This window comes from Blennius ocellaris, assembly GCF_963422515.1.
Source record: "Blennius ocellaris genome assembly, chromosome: 4".
Lineage (NCBI taxonomy): Eukaryota > Metazoa > Chordata > Actinopteri > Blenniiformes > Blenniidae > Blennius > Blennius ocellaris.
This window is the reverse complement of record NC_137653.1, coordinates 1,182,049-1,202,910: the sequence shown is the minus strand read 5'-3', so window position 1 is coordinate 1,202,910 and position 20,862 is coordinate 1,182,049.

The following is a 20,862-nucleotide window of genomic DNA, read 5'->3' as shown; positions in this document are numbered from 1 at the left end:
TATATATATATATATATATATATATAATATAAATATAAATATATATATATAAACTTGTTTGGCTGTGTGCGTTCACCCGGACGTTTGTCTCCCTGGAACATTAGAAACCCTTCAGGTGAGACGACCTGTGACCTCACGCTGCCTCGACGTGTGCAGGAGGTCAGAGGTCACCGGCTGTTTAAAAGAAGAACTTCCTCTGCGGCCTGTATTCTGATCCTCCTTCGTGGAAACGTTGTCTGTGGCGCAGCTCTCCGACGCCGCGCGACGGGATTCTCGGATTCTCCCGCCGCTCGAGTTTAAAACGTCGCGTTTGTTCCAAGGTCGTCCGGGAAACGAGTGCGGTCGCGCACCAGACGGGACGTTAAAGAGTCGGGAGCCGCCGATTAGCCCAACGTCCGACTCTCCATAAACGCCGGGGGGGGGGGGGGGGGGGGGGAAATAAGTAAATGAGGATGCTCAGATCGGGAGGTGTCGATTTGGGAAAAGCGGTACAATTAAATCTACAATTACAAACAACAGCTTGAGTTTAAACCATTAGAGTAATGAAGGTAGTCGATCTGGCGAAGACGTTCCCACCGGATGGAGTTTTTAACGTCTATTCATCGTCCCGGGTTCTTCTGGGGACGGAGAAAAGAGTGTGAACTGGAGCTGGAAGTCATTCGATTAGATGGCCCGCTGATGCGCGAGCTTTATTTCTGTCTTCCTGTAAACAACGAGGGAACCTGCTCTTGTGTTACTGCGTTTTGTATACAAATTAATTTAAGCGCAGGCAGTCGGGGGGGACGGCTGTGTCTGACTGCACTGTGCAGTGTGTACGTACAAGTTCTAATTACTTCACCAACGTCTATGTTTCCAGACACAACGGCGGCGCCGTTGTGTCTGGAAACATAGACGTTGGTGAAGTAATTAGAACTTGTACGTACACACTGCACAGTGCAGTACAGCTCGGGTGCTGCAGCGCCCCCTAGGTCGGCCAAAGCACCCCAGGAAGTGTCGATTTTTTATTTTTTTTAATGTGTGAAGATTAGAATTTGTTGCCTGGTTAATTAATAACTAAAAAGCCGTGCGGTGTGTTTCAGCTCGTGCATTAACCTTTGAACTACTTCCTGTTGTTACCAGACATTCTTCCTGGTCACTGCGTAGCTTATTAATAGTAATGAAACATGGAGCTTTTTGCATTCACGTCATTTTATTCTGACGTCTTGCCGACTCATGATTCTGCCTCTTTGGTGTTTGAGATCCTCGTTCTGACTCCCGGTTCTCTGTGATCTTTATTATTCTGGCGTTAGATCCATGTTCGCTTTCAAGACTCGGAGTTTGTAGGTGGGCTTAAGACGTGTTGCCCGAAAAGGGTTCGGGTTTTAGGGTAGGGGGTTTAGGGTTAAAGTTTTAGGGTTAGGGTTTAAGGGTTAAGGTTTTAGGGTTAGGGTTTACGGTTTTAGGGTTATGGTTTTAGGGGTTAGGGTTTAAGGGTTAAGGTTTTAGGGTTAAAGTTTTAGGGTTAAGGTGTTAGGGGTTAGGGTTTTAGGGTTAAGGTTTTAGGGGTTAGGGTTTTAGGGTTAAAGTTTTGGGGGTTAGGGTTTTAGGGTTTATGGTTTTAGGGGTTAGAGTTTTAGGGGTTAGAGTTTTAGGGTTAGAGTTTTAGGGGCTAGGGTTTTAGGGTTAAGGTTTTAGGGGTTAGGGGTTAGAGTTTTAGGGGTTAGGGTTTTAGGGTTAAGGTTTTAGGGGTTAGGGGTTAGAGTTTTAGGGGTTAGGGTTTTAGGGCTAGAGTTTTAGGGTTAAAGTTTTAGGGTTAGGATTTTAGGGTTAGGGTTTGCGGTTTTAGGTTAAGGTTTTAGGGGTTAGGGTTCTAGGGTTAAAGTTTTGGGGGTTAGGGTTTTAGGGTTTATGGTTTTAGGGGTTAGGGTTTTAGGGTTAAGGTTTTAGGGGTTAGGGGTTAGAGTTTTAGGGGTTAGGGTTTTAGGGCTAGAGTTTTAGGGTTAGGATTTTAGGGTTAGGGTTTGCAGTTTTAGGGTTAGGTTTAGGGGTTAGGGTTCTAGGGTTAAGGTTTTAGGGGTTAGGGCTTTAGGGCTAGAGTTTTAGGGTTAGGGTTTGCGGTTTTAGGGTTAAGGTTTTAGGGGTTAGGGTTCTAGGGTTAAAGTTTTGGGGTTAGGGTTTTAGGGTTTATGGTTTTAGGGGTTAGGGTTTTAGGGGTTAGGGTTTTAGGGGTTAGGGTTTAGGGCTAAGGTTTTAGGTGAAAGTTTTAGGGTTAGGGTTTTAGGGTTAGCGTTAGCGCTAGCGTGTCTGTCTGAGCAGGCCGGTTACAAGTTCTCCGTGGCCTCCATCCAGCCCGCTCTGTTCCTGAGCAGCGTTAGCAGGCGCCCCCCCCAATGTTCCCGCATTCCTGCATGTCAGTGCGCTGATGTCACACTTCCTGTTCCCAGAGGCCCGGCCAGCCGTCACGTGACCCGTCACACCAGAACGCAGCCGCCTGGCTGTGAGAACCGCAGCCGGCGGCCTCTCACCTGAGCAGCGCTTCACTCAAACGTGTTTCCTCAAGACGTCCAAGAGGATTTGTTGGGAGGAACTCTCCCCCCCGCCGGTTCTTTTGGGGGCGAGACGATCCGGCGCTCGCGTCCAGTGGCTAACAGGAAGATTAAATGTGCTTTAGGCGTACATCCTTCGTCCATGTGTTGTCTCTGCGCCGTGGAGGATCAAAGCAGAGTTTCCACTCAATATGCATGACCCGTCTTCCTAAAAATATATTACGCCGAGCCAAAATGTCAGTTTTTCGCTGTGCTTCACCTCCCCGCGGAGCTACAATAACACCGCTGACAGACATTCAATGGGGCCATAAAAGACGACGTTCCAGCCTGCTGTTCCCGCCGGCCTTGGACTCCTTCTGTCCAGGAGTCCTTCTCGCCGAGCACCCGGGCGTTCAATCACCCAAAACTTTCAGTCTTGACACTTCAAAACCATCATTACCTCCACTGTCACCCCACTCCCCCACCCCCACCCCCCACCCCGAACAGTCCGCGTCATTTCTCAAAGCACATCTCTGTTTACAAGAGTGTTTTATGTGCGATAGTCGTCCCGGAGTCGCCCGACGTGGACGGAAAGGTCTTTTGGCTCGCTATTAGAAATGACTCGCCTTCTTTCATTCAAGCCACTGACAGTAATGTATTCATTGCCACTCGTTTATTACTGCCCGTTCCTCTTAATCCATCACATCGATGTCAAGACCTTGTTTAACATTCCTGAAACGACGCCGCCATATCTCCCGTCCCGGGGAGGGGGGGGCGAGAACACACACATCCGGCCTGGACTCCATTTGACTCCGGGAACAGAAGCTTTTTTTTGCAAATATTTTGTCCTCTAAAATCAATGTGAGGCAACCTTACGGGTATTCCATTATTTATCGCTGGTGAGGAAGTGCTCATCGTGGACCGGCGGGACTCTGCCAATGCTAATCCGAAAGTCTTTCTAATACACGAACACAAGGCAGCTGTTAGTGAGTCCGGCAGCGCTGGGAGTCTGAGTGACCCTTGGCTGCTTTTAAAGTCGGGGACCGACGAGTCGAGGGACGAGCGCGAAAGATACGTGCGAATTGATCGGCCGGCTCGTCGCCCGGGGTGACGACACGGCGACGTGACTTATCGCAGACGTTCGGGGTCGTGGAGGCGGAAGTAGTTCTGCGGGGGGGGGGGGTGGAAAATCCGCAGCGTTCTGTGACTTGTTGTTGGAACATTTGCCAGCCTCACGGGAGGTCACATGACCGGCTGCTTCATTGATAAAAAGCCGAAGGTGGAGGTCAAATGCAACTACCGCGGAGAAATTTGTTTCCAAAGTGGTGACGGAGCCGAGAAACTGTGTTGGGTGTTTCTGCCCAAACCAACACGAAGGCTTTGGAATCAGCTCAACGTTCAGATTTGGGTCCAGTGTTGGATTTATTTTGGCGACTGCAGCTTTGTGTTTGTTCTACAGTGTGTCAAACTTGTTCCACCCTTCAGGTCCGTCCACACCAGGAACCTGGTTCTCCTGAACCAGATGTTTCTGGCCTGTCGTCCACATGAGGCAGTTTTACAAGCATAGCAGCAGGAGGAGCGGGGGCCATAGACCTATAGAACTAGAAGCTACTGACGGTAGCAGCAGGAGGAGCAGGGCCATTAGACCTATAGAACTAGAAGCTACTGACACTAGCAGCAGGAGGAGCGGGGCCATAGACCTATAGAACTAGAAGCTACTGACGCTAGCAGTAGGAGGAGCAGGGCCATAGACCTATAGAACTAGAAGCTACTGACGCTAGCAGCAGGAGGAAACGGGGCCATAGACCTATAGAACTAGAAGCTACTGACGCTAGCAGCAGGAGGAGCGGGGCCATAGACCTATAGAACTAGAAGCTACTGACGCTAGCAGCAGGAGGAACGGGGCCATAGACCTATAGAACTAGAAGCTACTGACGCTAGCAGCAGGAGGAGCTGGGCCATAGACCTATAGAACTAGAAGCTACTGACGCTAGCAGCAGGAGGAGCAGGGCCATAGACCTATAGAACTAGAAGCTACTGACGCTAGCAGCAGGAGGAGCGGGTCCATAGACCTATAGAACTAGAAGCTACTGACGCTAGCAGCAGGAGGAGCGGGGCCATAGACCTATAGAACTAGAAGCTACTGACGCTAGCAGCAGGAGGAGCAGGGCCATAGAGCTATAGAACTAGAAGCTACTGACGCTAGCAGCAGGAGGAACGGGGCCATAGACCTATAGAACTAGAAGCTACTGACGCTAGCAGCAGGAGGAGCAGGGCCATAGACCTATAGAACTAGAAGCTACTGACGCTAGCAGCAGGAGGAGCGGGGCCATGGAGCTATAGAACTAGAAGCTACTGACGCTAGCAGCAGGAGGAGCAGGGCCATAGAGCTATAGAACTAGAAGCTACTGACGCTAGCAGCAGGAGGAACGGGGCATAGACCTATAGAACTAGAAGCTACTGACGCTAGCAGCAGGAGGAGCAGGGCCATAGACCTATAGAACTAGAAGCTACTGACGCTAGCAGCAGGAGGAGCGGGGCCATAGAGCTATAGAACTAGAAGCTACTGACGCTAGCAGCAGGAGGAGCGGGGCATAGAACTATAGAACTAGAAGCTCCTGTGCTAGCAGCAGGAGGAGCAGGGCCATAGACCTATAGAACTAGAGTTATATACAGATTTATGAGCAGGAATCTACTTCTAAAGTTCTATGTGCTCTGTCTTCTTCTGTTTTTGGTGTGTTTGGTGAGTCACAGCGCCCCCAGAGGCCTAGCAGGTGTACTACAGTCCTGAAGCCTCGTGTTGAGTCGAGTTCATAGAGACGTGTGGACGGAATGTTTTAGTAGAAGTCTGAGGAGAAGAAAGGTCGTTTTCTTGGTTGTCGTGTGGACGTGGCCTTCGTCTTGTCCTCTTCCTCCGTCGGGACGCAGAACAGAGATGCAGTGACCAGATCAGGAAGTTCAACCCTTTTGTCATTAATTGGCGGTGAAATGTAATCCGACCATCTCAATCATCAGCCTGAACAAACACAAAGCGTTCAGCCAGTTACAGAGTTCACCTCTTCAGGGAGCACCAGACCTGCTGGGGATCAAAAAAAAAAAAAATGAAGTGGACTTTCAAAGTAATGACTCTAAAAGCTAATTGGAGTCGGGGAGACGTGGAGGAAAGTCAACCAAACAAGAGGAGGATCACATTTAAAGCCACTCTGATGAAGAGCGTTTCCAATGTGGTCAAGAGCGGTTGAGTAATAATCCGGGGGGTGACGGAGCGAAGGAATCGGCAGTCTGACGAGGAGACGGTCTCGGGAAGCGGGAGCGCCGCCGGTCCACGTTCAGATCAACGGCTCATTTAAAAAAAACCTTACAGGATGCGGCTTCCAGCACCCGACACGGGCGGCGGCGGGCGTTTTCACGCTGTCAGATTGTAATTTCTCTTCTATCTTATTAGCTTCTGCATCATTTGAGTGACGTCTAATATCCAGCGGGGAAATCAGGTTTTCTGATCCAGCAGATCCAAACACTTCAGCCTATTGTTGTGTTTGTGTCACTTGTTTCAGGAAACGCCAGTGTTTCTCTGTTTTTTTGTTTTTCTGGTTATAAAACCGGGCCTGATCTCCGAAACACACCACCGCTGGGGTGCAGTTTGCGTTTGTGAAGCAAAGCCCGACTCCTGATTCTGCTCATTTCTACCCGTGGTTTCATCAAATACATCGGAAGGATAATTAGAAGTAAAAGCATCTGGTCTACAAACCTTATGGCTCTTTTATAGCGACTATTGGACACTGTGTTGTACGTCTGCATGGCGATGATGATGTATTCTCCGTAAGAGCCGGTCATTATCAGAGGAGGAGGAGGAGGAGAGGAGGAGGAGGAGGAGGAGGAGAGGAGGGGGAGGAGGAGGAGGAGAGGAGGAGGAGGAGGAGGAGGAGAGGAGGGGGAGGAGGAGGAGGGGGAGGGGGAGGGGGAGGAGGAGGAGGAGGAGAGGAGGAGGAGGAGGAGATGGGGGGAGGAGGAGGAGGAGGAGAGGAGAGGAGGAGGAGGGAGAGGAGGAGGGGAGGAGGAGGGGGAGGAGAGGAGGAGAGGAGGAGGAAGAGAGGAGGGAGAGGAGAGGAGAGGAGAGAGGAGGGAGAGGAGAGGAGGAGGAGGGAGAGGAGGAGAGGAGGAGATGGAGGAGGGGGGGAGGAGAGGAGGAGGAGGGGGGAGGAGGAGGAGGAGAGGAGGAGGAAGAGAGGAGGGAGAGGAAGAGGAGGAGAGGAGAGGAGGAGGAAGAGAGGAGGGAGAGGGAGAGGAGGAGGAGGAGAGGAGAGGAGGAGGAGAGAGGAGGGAGAGGAGAGGAGGGAGAGGAGAGGAGAGGAGGAGGAGGAGAGGAGGAAGAGGAGAGGAGGTGGAGGAGAGGAGGAGGAAGAGAGGAGGGAGAGGAGAGGAGGAAGAGAGGAGGGAGAGGAGGAGGAGTAGGAGGAGGAGGAGGAGAGGAGGAGGAGCTGTAACACTAATACTCTGCTGCAGCGCGATTGAAGAAAACAATCGTCTCCATCTGGCCTCAGTTTGTCGGAGTCTCTCGTTACTTCACCTTCACATGAACGACTGAACTGCAGGGGAGAATTCCTATTCTCTCCATCACTCGCACTCTCTCTCTCTCTCTCTCTCTCTCTCTCTCTCTCTCCCCCTCTCTCCATCGCTTGCTCTCTCGCTCTCTATCCTTCCATCTCCCTCCCTCTCTCTCTCTCTCTCTATTCCTCCCTCCCTGTCTCTCTCTCTCTCTCTTTCTATCCTTCCTCTCCCTCCTCTCTCTCTCGCTCTCGCTCACTCGCTTTCTCTATCCTTCCCTCTCTATCACTCTCTCTCTCTCTCTCTCTATTCCTCCCTCCCTGTCTCTCTCTCTTTCTATCCTTCTCTCCCTCCCTCTCTCTCTCTCTATTCCTCCCTCCCTGTCTCTCTCTTTCTATCCTTCTCTCCCTCCCTCCCTCTCTCTTTCTATCCTTCCCTCTCCCTCCCTCCCTGTCTCTCTCTCTCTCTCTCTTTCTATCCTTCCCTCTCCCTCCCTCTCTCCCTCCCTCTCTCTCTCTCGCTCTCTCCCTCCCTCCCTCTCTCGCTCCCTCCCTCTCTCTCTCTCTATTCCTCCCTCCCTTTCTCTCTCTCTCTTTCTCATTTTATCCTTCTCTCTCCCTCTCTCTCTCTCCCTCTCTCTCTCCCTCTCTCTCTCTCTCTCTCTCTCCAGGGACCACCCGTCTTCCGGTTCACTGTCGACATACACAGAAAAGTATGCAATGTGCTGTAAGACCCCCCCCCCCCCCCCCTCGGTCTCATGGCCACGCCCTGTCTGTGTTCAATGCAGTGTGAGGGAAACTGTGTCCAAACAATAGCCGGCCCCTCAACCCCCCCACCCCTCACCCCACCCCTCACCCCACCCCTCACCCCCCATCCCCCCCGAATAGTTTCCCTCTGGCTTCCTCTTCCACTCCAGACTTCCTCCAGTGACACAACTAATGGAGGCACAGCGGAGCTTCCACTGCTGGGGGGTGGGAGGGGGGGGGGTGGGGGGGGGGGGGGGTGTTCTGTTTGTTCCTATTAGACACAGAGGACATGATTATCCTACAAGAATTACAATCAATAAACAACCAATTTGATTTGTTTTCCATGACTTTGTTTAAAGAATAGTTGATTATTTATAGAGGAGAGATAATTCCTCATCAGTGTCGTAGAACAAGTTCCATTCACTTCTACTTTTCTAAAGCCGAGGAGCTCTTTGACGTCAACAACAGAACAGAATAGAGTAGAATGACTTTATTAAGGGAGGGGAACTCTTGATCCACGTCGGGGGAAAACCCAGCGTCTCCACATGAACAAGCGTCTTGGCGACTGAAGCGAGGAAAAACTTCTTTCACCAGCATGAAACTTCCAGTGGATCTAGAACCAGGAGGATCTAGAACCAGGAGGAGCTGTTCTGCCTGACGGCACCGAGATTTCTCAGCGTTTTTCATTTTACTGTCGCAGTCGACTCACCGGCCGAATCAAACGTTTTGTACCTCAGAGTTTCTTCTACTAGGAACTTATTAAGATCATAAACAACGACGTCTGTAACTGACGCCTGTGGAAGCGTTGCCATGGAGACGGGAGTTCCTGGTGTGGGAGAACCAGGTTCCTGGATGATGAGAACCAGGTTCCTGGTGTGGGAGAACCTGGAGAACCAGGTTCCTGCTTGAGGAGAACCAGGTTCCTGGTGTAGGAGAACCAGGTTCCTAGTATGGGAGAACCAGGTTCCTGGTGTGAGAGAACCAGGTTCCAGGTGTAGGAGAACCAGGTTCCTGGTTGATGAGAACCAGGTTCCTGGTGTGGGAGAACCAGGTTCCTGGTGTAGGAGAACCAGGAACCTGTTGTGGGAGAACCAGGTTCCTGGTGTAGGAGAACCAGGTTCCTGGTGTGGGAGAACCTGGAGAACCAGGTTCCTGCTTGAGGAGAACCAGGTTCCTGGTGTGGGAGAACCAGGTTCCTAGTATGGGAGAACCAGGTTCCTGGTGTGAGAGAACCAGGTGTAGGAGAACCAGGTTCCTGGTTGATGAGAACCAGGTTCCTGGTGTGGGAGAACCAGGAACCTGGTGTGGGAGAACCAGGTTCCTGGTGTAGGAGAACCAGGAACCTGGTTGAGGAGAGCCAGGTTCCTGGTGTGGGAGAACCTGGAGAACCAGGTTCCTGCTTGAGGAGAACCAGGTTCCTGGTGTAGGAGAACCAGGTTCCTAGTATGGGAGAACCAGGTTCCTGGTGTGAGAGAACCAGGAACCTGGTTGAGGAGAACCAGGTTACGCCAGGAACGCCAGCTCTGAGGCGGAGGTGGAACCGGAGGAGGAACGCCAGCTCTGAGGCGGCGGTGGAACCGGAGGAGGAACGCCAGCTCTGAGGCGGCGGTGGAACCGGAGGAGGAACGCCAGCTCTGAGGCGGCGGTGGAACCGGGGGAGGAACGCCAGCTCTGAGGCGGCAGTGGAACCGGAGGAGGAACGCCAGCTCTGAGGCGGCGGTGGAACCGGGGGAGGAACGCCAGCTCTCTCCGCCAGCAGACATTCCTTCTGCACTTAAAGTTTCCAGGCGAAGTTGGTCTGAGTGGAACGTCACAGTGAAAAGTGTGTGAAGGAGAACCGAGGAGTCGTTGGAGAACCGAGGACTCGTTCACCGTGACAACCAGCATTGAACTGCTTCGCCGTGCGACTCTGATGATCTGATTCCTCGTCGGCGAGGCCGATACGTCTGTACGGGGATCTCGTCCACGGTTTAACCCTTTCCCTGCCAGCGGCGCCGCCTCCCAGACGAGTTTTGATGAAAATGACGTTCAATGAGGTTTTGTGTGCGCCGGGTGGAGAACACGCCGTGAGACTGGCTCCGACCGGCCGGGGAGTCCAGGCTCATGAGGAGGTTCCTCAGCGTCAGCGTCAGCGTTCCCTCCATCAGTGGTTCTCCTGGACATTTCCTCCGCCGTCCTAACAAGCGCCGGCCGCAAACGACTCCGAGAGGGAAACGGACTGTGGAGAACGAGGGAACGTGAAGAACGAGGGAACGTGACGAATGAGAGAACGTGAAGAATGAGGGAACGTGAAGAACGAGGGAACGTGACGAATGAGAGAACGTGAAGAATGAGGGAACGTGAAGAATGAGGGAACGTGAAGAATGAGGGAACGTGAAGAACGAGGGAACGTGAAGAATGAGGGAACGTGAAGAACGAGGGAACGTGAAGAATGAGAGAACGTGAAGAATGAGGGAACGTGAAGAATGAGAGAACGTGAAGAACGAGGGAACGTGAAGAACGAGGGAACGTGAAGAACGAGAGAACGTGAAGAACGAGGGACCGTGAAGAACGAGGGGCCGTGAAGAACGAGGGACCGTGAAGAACGAGGGAACGTGAAGAACGAGGGAACGTGAAGAACGAGGGACCGTGAAGAACGAGGGAACGTGAAGAACGAGGGACCGTGAAGAACGAGGGAACGTGAAGAACGAGGGAACGTGAAGAACGAGGGAACGTGAAGAACGAGGGACCGTGAAGAACGAGGGAACGTGAAGAACGAGGGAACGTGAAGAACGAGGGACCGTGAAGAACGAGAGAACGTGAAGAACGAGGGAACGTGAAGAACGAGGGAACGTGAAGAACGAGGGAACGTGAAGAACGAGGGAACGTGAAGAATGAGGGAACGTGAAGAACGAGGGAACGTGAAGAACGAGAGAACGTGAAGAACGAGGGACCGTGAAGAACGAGGGGCCGTGAATAACGAGGGAACGTGAAGAACGAGGGACCGTGAAGAACGAGGGAACGTGAAGAACGAGGGACCGTGAAGAACGAGGGAACGTGAAGAACGAGGGAACGTGAAGAACGAGGGAACGTGAAGAACGAGGGAACGTGAAGAACGAGGGACCGTGAAGAACGAGGGAACGTGAAGAATGAGAGAACGTGAAGAATGAGGGAACGTGAAGAACGAGGGAACGTGAAGAACGAGGGAACGTGAAGAACGAGGGAACGTGAAGAACGAGAGAACGTGAAGAATGAGAGAACGTGAAGAACGAGGGAACGTGAAGAACGAGGGAACGTGAAGAACGAGGGAACGTGAAGAACGAGGGAACGTGAAGAACGAGGGAACGTGAAGAACGAGGGAACGTGAAGAATGAGGGAACGTGAAGAACGAGGGAACGTGAAGAACGAGAGAACGTGAAGAACGAGGGACCGTGAAGAACGAGGGGCCGTGAATAACGAGGGAACGTGAAGAACGAGGGACCGTGAAGAACGAGGGAACGTGAAGAACGAGGGACCGTGAAGAACGAGGGAACGTGAAGAACGAGGGAACGTGAAGAACGAGGGAACGTGAAGAACGAGGGAACGTGAAGAACGAGGGACCGTGAAGAACGAGGGAACGTGAAGAATGAGAGAACGTGAAGAATGAGGGAACGTGAAGAACGAGGGAACGTGAAGAACGAGGGAACGTGAAGAACGAGGGAACGTGAAGAACGAGAGAACGTGAAGAATGAGAGAACGTGAAGAACGAGGGAACGTGAAGAACGAGGGAACGTGAAGAACGAGGGAACGTGAAGAACGAGGGAACGTGAAGAACGAGGGAACGTGAAGAACGAGGGAACGTGAACGCCGCATTACTGGGAGTCACATCTTGTGTTGATCAGCGGCGGCTGGAATTCACCTGGTGGGAGGAGGAAGGATCACTTCCTGGTGGAGCTGTACGTCTGGAGAAGATCAGGCTGTGGGTGGAGGTGGAGGTGGAGGTGGAGGAGGAGGAGGGAGGAGGTGGAGGAGGAGGGTGAGGTGGAGGTGGAGGTGGAGGAGGAGGAGGGAGGAGGAGGGTGAGGTGGAGGTGGAGGAGGAGGTGGTGGAGGGGTGAGGGGGAGGTGGAGGAGGGAGGAGGATGTGGAGGAGGAGGGTGAGGTGGAGGTGGAGGAGGAAGTGGAAGGGGAGGAGGAGGGAGGAGGAGGTGGGGGATGAGGTGGAGGTGGAGGGTGAGGTGGATGAGGAAGTGGAGAATGAGGTGGAGGAGGAGGTGGAGGTGGAGGATGAGGATGCGAGGAGGCGGAGCCTCACCAACCAGGAACCTCACCACTCAGGAAGGGGGGGGGGGGGCAGAAAGGAGCCCTGACGGAGGGTTTCATGTGATTCTCTCCCAGGTGGGGTGTTTCAGGGCCGAGGTCTGGTGGTGCCCCCCCCCTCTCTCCCCCCCCCCCCCCCCTCTCCCCCCCCCCCAGCCCTCCGTTTTCACCTTAAACCATCCAAATCCCCGCCGAGCTCCAACTTCAAACAATTGCGACTCTCAGAAAGAGACGGGGAGTCCTACAGCGTGGGGGGGGGGGGGGCTAGGGGGGGCTAGGGGGGGTTGGGGGGGGGGGGGGGGGGGCAGCCTGCTGGCTTCAGCTCATCCTATTAAAACGCCTCATTGCTTCGGCAGCGGAGACTTTTTACTGCTGCCGCTACATATTGTTGCCTTGGTTGCAGTTTAAATCCATTCCCAGAGGAGAAAAGACCAGGCGAGGAGGAAAATAAGTTTAGAGGAAGAGCAGATAAACCTCCCGTCCCCACCGTCCCCCCGTCCCCCACCGTCCCCTCCGTCCCCCCCGTCCCCCTCCTCTTGAATCCAGAGGATGCAAAGCGTGACGTCCCTGCAGGGCAGACGATAAGCAGAGCTCTTCTCCCCGAATCACCGTCTTCATTCACGTCTTCCTGCAAGACGGACGGGCAGGAAGGGGACGTGCAGGACTTTGTCAAACGGGAACCTCTGCAGAGACGAGATGAAGGTCCTCACGTCAGCGGGACGTCTTCACTGTGACCTAAAGTCCTTGTTGGACTAAAGGGTTTTATTTTCCTGTGGAGCTTCACTGAAGAACGGCGGGACGCTCCCGTCTGTCTCCCGCCCGTCTCCCGTCTGTCTCCCGTCTGTCTCCCGTCCGTCTCCCGCCTGTCTCCCGTCTGTCTCCCGTCTGTCTCCCGTCCGTCTCCCGCCCATCTCCCGTCTGTCTCCCGTCCATCTCCCATCCATCTACTGTCCGTCTCCCGTCTGTCTCCCGTCCATCTCCTGTCCGTCTCCTGTCCACCTACCGTCCATCTACTGTCCATCTCCTGTCCGTCTCCCGTCCATCTCCTGTCCATCTACCATCTGTCTCTCGCTCATCTACTGTCCATCTCCTGTCCGTCTCCCGTCCATCTCCTGTCCGTCTCCTGTCCACCTACCGTCCATCTACTGTCCATCTCCTGTCTGTCTCCCGTCCATCTCCTGTCCGTCTCCTGTCCACCTACCGTCCATCTACTGTCCATCTCCTGTCTGTCTCCCGTCCATCTCCTGTCCATCTCCCATCCATCTACTGTCTGTCTCCTGTCCGTCTCCTGTCTGTCTCCCGTCCGTCTCCCGTCCGTCTCCCGTCTGTATCCCATCCGTCTCCCGTCTGTCTCCCATCCATCTACTGTCCGTCTCCCGTCTGTCTCCCATCCGTCTCCTGTCCATCTCCCATCCATCTACTGTCCGTCTCCCGTCCGTCTCCCATCCGTCTCCTGTCCATCTCCCATCCATCTACTGTCCGTCTCCCGTCTGTCTCCCATCCGTCTCCCGTCCGTCTCCCGTCTGTATCCCATCCGTCTCCCGTCTGTCTCCCGTCCGTCTCCCATCCGTCTCCCGTCCCCCAATAACACTCCAGTGAAGTCCCCCCCCCCAGCAGAGACGGCCGCTGGTCCAGCCTGAACCTGATTCAGTTTACTGAAGGTGAAGCTTTAATGTGAAGAACAATTCTCGTCCAAATGACTCTCAACTTTGTAAAATATAAACGAAACGTCCTTTTCTTTCATTCGTCAGAAATCTGATTGTTTATTTTTTGTCATTTGACACTTTTCATCCTGATTTTACTGCTTTTCTCCGTCCAGTTCTGTTCTGGAGGAAAATCCAGTGAGTTATTACAGAACCGCCGGCGTTACCTTTTAATGTTTGTGTTGATGCATCATCATCATCACCATCATCATCATCATCATCATCATCACTGAAATGTTGACGTCCACCATGTGAGTGGGCTTCACCCCTGAATTATTGTGGTTTGCAGCCTGAAGGCATTAGTGTTGAAAGCATGGCTCTGTTTCCTCCTGCACAAATATTTATCAGGTCGCCAATTACCTCCACACACACACACACACACACACACACACACACACACACACACACACACACACACACACACACACACACACACACAGACGCACACACACACACACACATTCCTGTAAATCTGTTTGTTGTTTGCAAACAGTGTGTGAGGAGAACCACACACGCTTCTCAGAGCTCGTTCCTCTAAGAGTTTTATTAAGGCCCCTTGAAGAAAAAAAATACAATTTGGAGGCTTAAAAAACAAAACAAAACAAAACATGCGCTTCAGAAAAAGTCGAAAATCTAAGTAGTTTTTTGTCGGGGAGAGACGTCGGTCCGTCCTTCATCATCTGGGTGTGAAATCACATTAAATCAGTTAATAGTGACGACAGAGGGCGGCTCACTGCTTATAGACGTGTGATTCTACGCAGGATTAATTCTAACATTTCATAAGAACCTCGGGATCCGTGACTTTGTCCTTCGTACTGGACGGAACGACGCTGCAGCCTGGTTCTGGTTATATAATCCTGGTACTGTCTCCTAGTCCTGGTTCTGGTTATATAATCCTGGTACTGTCTCCTAGTCCTGGTTCTGGTTATATAATCCTGTTACTGTCTCCTAGTCCTGGTTCTGGTTATATAATCCTGGTACTGTCTCCTAGTCCTGGTTCTGGTTATATAATCCTGTTACTGTCTCCTAGTCCTGGTTCTGGTTATATAATCCTGTTACTGTCTCCTAGTCCTGGTTCTGGTTATATAATCCTGTTACTGTCTTCTAGTCCTGGTTCTGGTTATATAATCCTGTTACTGTCTTCTAGTCTTGATTCTGGTTATATAATCCTGTTACTGTCTTCTAGTCCAGGTTCTAGTTATATAATCCTGGTACTGTCTTCTAGTCCAGGTTCTAGTTATATAATCCTGGTACTGTCTTCTAGTCTTGATTCTGGTTATATAATCCTGTTACTGTCTTCTAGTCCTGGTTCTGGTTATATAATCCTGTTACTGTCTTCTAGTCCTGGTTCTGGTTATATAATCCTGTTACTGTCTCCTAGTCCTGGTTCTGGTTATATAATCCTGTTACTGTCTCCTAGTCCTGGTTCTGGTTATATAATCCTGTTACTGTCTTCTAGTCCTGGTTCTGGTTATATAATCCTGTTACTGTCTTCTAGTCCTGATTCTGGTTATATAATCCTGTTACTGTCTTCTAGTCCTGGTTCTGGTTATATAATCCTGTTACTGTGTCTTCTAGTCCTGATTCTGGTTATATAATCCTGTTACTGTGTCTTCTAGTCCTGGTTCTGGTTATATAATCCTGTTACTGTCTTCTAGTCCTGATTCTGGTTATATAATCCTGTTACTGTCTTCTAGTCCTGATTCTGGTTATATAATCCTGTTACTGTCTCCTAGTCCTGGTTCTGGTTATATAATCCTGTTACTGTCTTCTAGTCCAGGTTCTAGTTATATAATCCTGGTACTGTCTTCTAGTCCAGGTTCTAGTTATATAATCCTGGTACTGTCTTCTAGTCTTGATTCTGGTTATATAATCCTGTTACTGTCTTCTAGTCCAGGTTCTAGTTATATAATCCTGGTACTGTCTTCTAGTCCTGGTTCTGGTTATATAATCCTGTTACTGTCTCCTAGTCCTGGTTCTGGTTATATAATCCTGTTACTGTCTTCTAGTCCAGGTTCTAGTTATATAATCCTGGTACTGTCTTCTAGTCCAGGTTCTAGTTATATAATCCTGGTACTGTCTTCTAGTCCAGGTTCTAGTTATATAATCCTGGTACTGTCTTCTAGTCTTGATTCTGGTTATATAATCCTGTTACTGTCTTCTAGTCCAGGTTCTAGTTATATAATCCTGGTACTGTCTTCTAGTCTTGTTCTGGTTATATAATCCTGTTACTGTCTTCTAGTCCAGGTTCTAGTTATATAATCCTGGTACTGTCTTCTAGTCTTGATTCTGGTTATATAATCCTGTTACTGTCTTCTAGTCTTGATTCTGGTTATATAATCCTGTTACTGTCTCCTAGTCCTGGTTCTGGTTATATAATCCTGTTACTGTCTTCTAGTCCTGGTTCTGGTTATATAATCCTGTTACTGTCTCCTAGTCCTGGTTCTGGTTATATAATCCTGATACTGTCTCCTAGTCCTGGTTCTGGTTATATAATCCTGTTACTGTCTCCTAGTCCTGGTTCTGGTTATATAATCCTGTTACTGTGTCTCCTAGTCCTGGTTCTGGTTATATAATCCTGTTACTGTCTCCTAGTCCTGGTTCTGGTTATATAGTCCTGTTACTGTCTCCTAGTCCTGGTTCTGGTTATATAATCCTGTTACTGTCTTCTAGTCTTGATTCTGGTTATATAATCCTGTTGCTGTCTCCTAGTCCTGGTTCTGGTTATATAATCCTGTTACTGTGTCTTCTAGTCCTGGTTCTGGTTATATAATCCTGGTACTGTCTTCTAGTCTTGATTCTGGTTATATAATCCTGTTACTGTCTCCTAGTCCTGGTTCTGGTTATATAATCCTGTTACTGTCTTCTAGTCCTGGTTCTGGTTATATAATCCTGTTACTGTCTCCTAGTCCTGGTTCTGGTTATATAATCCTGATACTGTCTCCTAGTCCTGGTTCTGGTTATATAATCCTGTTACTGTGTCTTCTAGTCCTGGTTCTGGTTATATAATCCTGGTACTGTCTTCTAGTCTTGATTCTGGTTATATAATCCTGTTACTGTCTCCTAGTCCTGGTTCTGGTTATATAATCCTGTTACTGTGTCTCCTAGTCCTGGTTCTGGTTATATAATCCTGTTACTGTCTCCTAGTCCTGGTTCTGGTTATATAGTCCTGTTACTGTCTCCTAGTCCTGGTTCTGGTTATATAATCCTGTTACTGTCTTCTAGTCTTGATTCTGGTTATATAATCCTGTTGCTGTCTCCTAGTCCTGGTTCTGGTTATATAATCCTGTTACTGTGTCTTCTAGTCCTGGTTCTGGTTATATAATCCTGGTACTGTCTTCTAGTCTTGATTCTGGTTATATAATCCTGTTACTGTCTCCTAGTCCTGGTTCTGGTTATACAATCCTGTTACTGTCTTCTAGTCCTGGTTCTGGTTATATAATCCTGTTACTGTCTCCTAGTCCTGGTTCTAGTTATATAATCCTGTTACTGTCTCCTAGTCCTGGTTCTGGTTATATAATCCTGTTACTGTCTTCTAGTCCTGGTTTTGGTTATATAATCCTGTTACTGTCTTCTAGTCCTGGTTCTGGTTATATAATCCTGTTACTGTCTTCTAGTCCTGGTTCTGGTTATATAATCCTGTTACTGTCTTCTAGTCCTGGTTCTGGTTATATAATCCTGTTACTGTCTTCTAGTCCTGGTTCTGGTTATATAATCCTGTTACTGTCTTCTAGTCCTGGTTCTGGTTATATAATCCTGTTACTGTCTTCTAGTCCTGGTTCTGGTTATATAATCCTGTTACTGTCTTCTAGTCCTGGTTTTGGTTATATAATCCTGTTACTGTCTTCTAGTCCTGGTTCTGGTTATATAATCCTGTTACTGTCTTCTAGTCCTGGTTCTGGTTATATAATCCTGTTACTGTCTTCTAGTCCTGGTTCTGGTTATATAATCCTGTTACTGTCTTCTAGTCCTGATTCTGGTTATATAATCCTGTTACTGTCTTCTAGTCCTGGTTCTGGTTATATAATCCTGTTACTGTCTTCTAGTCCTGATTCTGGTTATATAATCCTGTTACTGTCTTCTAGTCCTGATTCTGGTTATATAATCCTGTTACTGTCTCCTAGTCCTGGTTCTGGTTATATAATCCTGTTACTGTCTCCTAGTCCTGGTTCTGGTTATATAATCCTGTTACTGTCTCCTAGTCCTGGTTCTGGTTATATAATCCTGTTACTGTCTTCTAGTCCTGGTTCTGGTTATATAATCCTGTTACTGTCTCCTAGTCCTGGTTCTGGTTATATAATCCTGTTACTGTCTTCTAGTCCTGGTTCTGGTTATATAATCCTGTTACCGTCTTCTAGTCCTGGTTCTGGTTATATAATCCTGTTACCGTCTTCTAGTCCTGGTTCTGGTTATATAATCCTGTTTCTGTCTCCTAGTTCTGGTTCTTGTTATATAATCCTGTTACTGTCTTCTAGTCCTGGTTCTGGTTATATAATCCTGTTACCGTCTTCTAGTCCTGGTTCTGGTTATATAATCCTGTTTCTGTCTCCTAGTCCTGATTCTGGTTATATAATCCTGTTACCGTCTTCTAGTCCTGGTTCTGGTTATATAATCCTGTTACCGTCTTCTAGTCCTGGTTCTGGTTATATAATCCTGTTACTGTCTCCTAGTCCTGGTTCTGGTTATATAATCCTGGTACTGTGTCTTCTAGTCCTGGTTCTGGTTATATAATCCTGGTACTGTGTCTTCTAGTCCTGGTTCTGGTTATATAATCCTGGTACTGTGTCTTCTAGTCCTGGTTCTGGTTATATAATCCTGGTACTGTGTCTTCTAGTCCTGGTTCTGGTTATATATATTCTATAATACTCTTCTATACTTTTCTTTGTGTTTCCTGTTTAGAGATGCTTTTAGGAAACTGCAGGTTGAAATGAGGTGAGACGTTCTGGTTCTTCAGTTTTGACTTTATTGGACGTAGATTTCTGAGGTTTCTTCTGGTCGAGGAACTCTAAACATTTTCTTTCAACCTTCTCGGGTTGCATCACGAGGTCGACTGGACTTTTTAATGTTTCAACGGTTAAAAAGAAGTGAACCTCTTAATAAATGCAGGTGTTTCATGCTGCTGTAGTTTTCCACTGTGAAGCTCCAGTTCTAAACTCTCATGGACGTCATTGATTATCAGGGCGAAGCTGTACGGTTCTGATCGTGAACCATGTTGGAACTCTGGCGATGATGAAAGTCCTTCCAGGAGTGTCGGACCACGATGGTTGGAATCTGATGCTGCCGGGGTTTTTCTCTCCTCTCTCTCTTGGCTCAGTTCCAGCTTCGCCGGCTGGACGAAACGTCTGTTTGATCGTCGTATCGCCTCTTCGGGCACCGTCCCCCCCCCCCCCCCCCCACTGGGTTGGAGTCACGACGCTGACGACCGAACGCCAGAACCTTCCAGCCGACAATCAGCTCCTTTCAGCTTCACTTCAAGTTCTGTGGGGTTTTTTTTGGTTGTTTTCTTTTGGAGGGCTTCAGATTCAGGGGTTTCCCACAGACTCCTCTAACTGACCACAGCAAAGAGGCGACGCCGCTCTCCGTCCAGGAATGTTCCTCCTAAACCCCACAATGTGCCGCCACTACGTACTCCGCTGCAAACTCACGTGTTTCCACCGTCGCTACGACGGAGACGAGACGCAACTGAGAGACGAGACGAAGGTCCTCGTCCAACGTTTGGACGTCAGAGCTGCAAATTGTTCTGGGCTGAGTTTCCCTGCTTGTCCTGACTGCTTTTCTTTCATTGGCATTAGCTACTGACGCTAGCAGGAAGAGCAGAGCTATAGAACTAGAAGCTACTGACGCTAGCAGGAAGAGCAGAGCTATAGAACTAGAAGCTACTGACGCTAGCAGGAAGAGCAGAGCTATAGAACTAGAAGCTACTGACGCTAGCAGCAGGAGGAGCGGGGCCATAGACCTATAGAACTAGAAGCTACTGACGCTAGCAGCAGGAGGAGCGGGGCCATAGACCTATAGAACTAGAAGCTACTGACGCAAGCAGCAGGAGGAGCAGGGCCATAGACCTATAGAACTAGAAGCTACTAACACAAGCAGCAGGAGGAGCAGGGCCATAGACCTATAGAACTAGAAGCTACTGACGCAAGCAGCAGGAGGAGCAGGGCCATAGACCTATAGAACTAGACGCTACTGCGCTACTAACGCTAGCAGTAGGAGGAGCAGGACTAGAGACCTATAGAACTAGAAGCTACTGACGCTAACAGCAGGAGGAGCAGGGCCATAGACCTATAGAACTAGAAGCTAATGACGCTAGCAGCAGGAGGAGCAGGGCCATAGACCTATAGAACTAGAAGCTACTGACGCTAGCAGCAGGAGGAGCGGGGCCATAGACCTATAGAACTAGAAGCTACTGACGCTAGCAGCAGGAGGAGCAGGGCCATAGACCTATAGAACTAGAAGCTACTGAAGCTAGCAGCAGGAGGAGCAGGGCCATAGAGCTATAGAACTAGAAGCTACTGACGCTAGCAGCAGGAGGAGCGGGTCCATAGACCTATAGAACTAGAAGCTACTGACGCTAGCAGCAGGAGGAGCAGGGCCATAGAGCTATAGAACTAGAAGCTACTGACGCTAGCAGCAGGAGGAGCAGGGCCATAGACCTATAGAACTAGAAGCTACTGACGCTAGCAGCAGGAGGAGCGGGGCCATAGACCTATAGAACTAGAAGCTACTGACGCTAGCAGCAAGGAGGAGCATGGCCATAGACCTATAGAACTAGAAGCTACTGACGCTAGCAGCAGGAGGAGCAGGGCCATAGACCTATAGAACTAGAAGCTACTGACGCTAGCAGCAGGAGGAGCAGGGCCATAGAGCTATAGAACTAGAAGCTACTGACGCTAGCAGCAGGAGGAGCAGGGCCATAGACCTATAGAACTAGACGCTACTGACGCTAGCAGCAGGAGGAGCGGGGCCATAGACCTATAGATCTAGAAGCTACTGACGCAGCAGGGCCATAGACCTACAGAACTAGAGTTATATACAGATTTATGCAGGAATCTACTTCTAAGTTTCTATGTGCTCTGTCTTCTTCTGC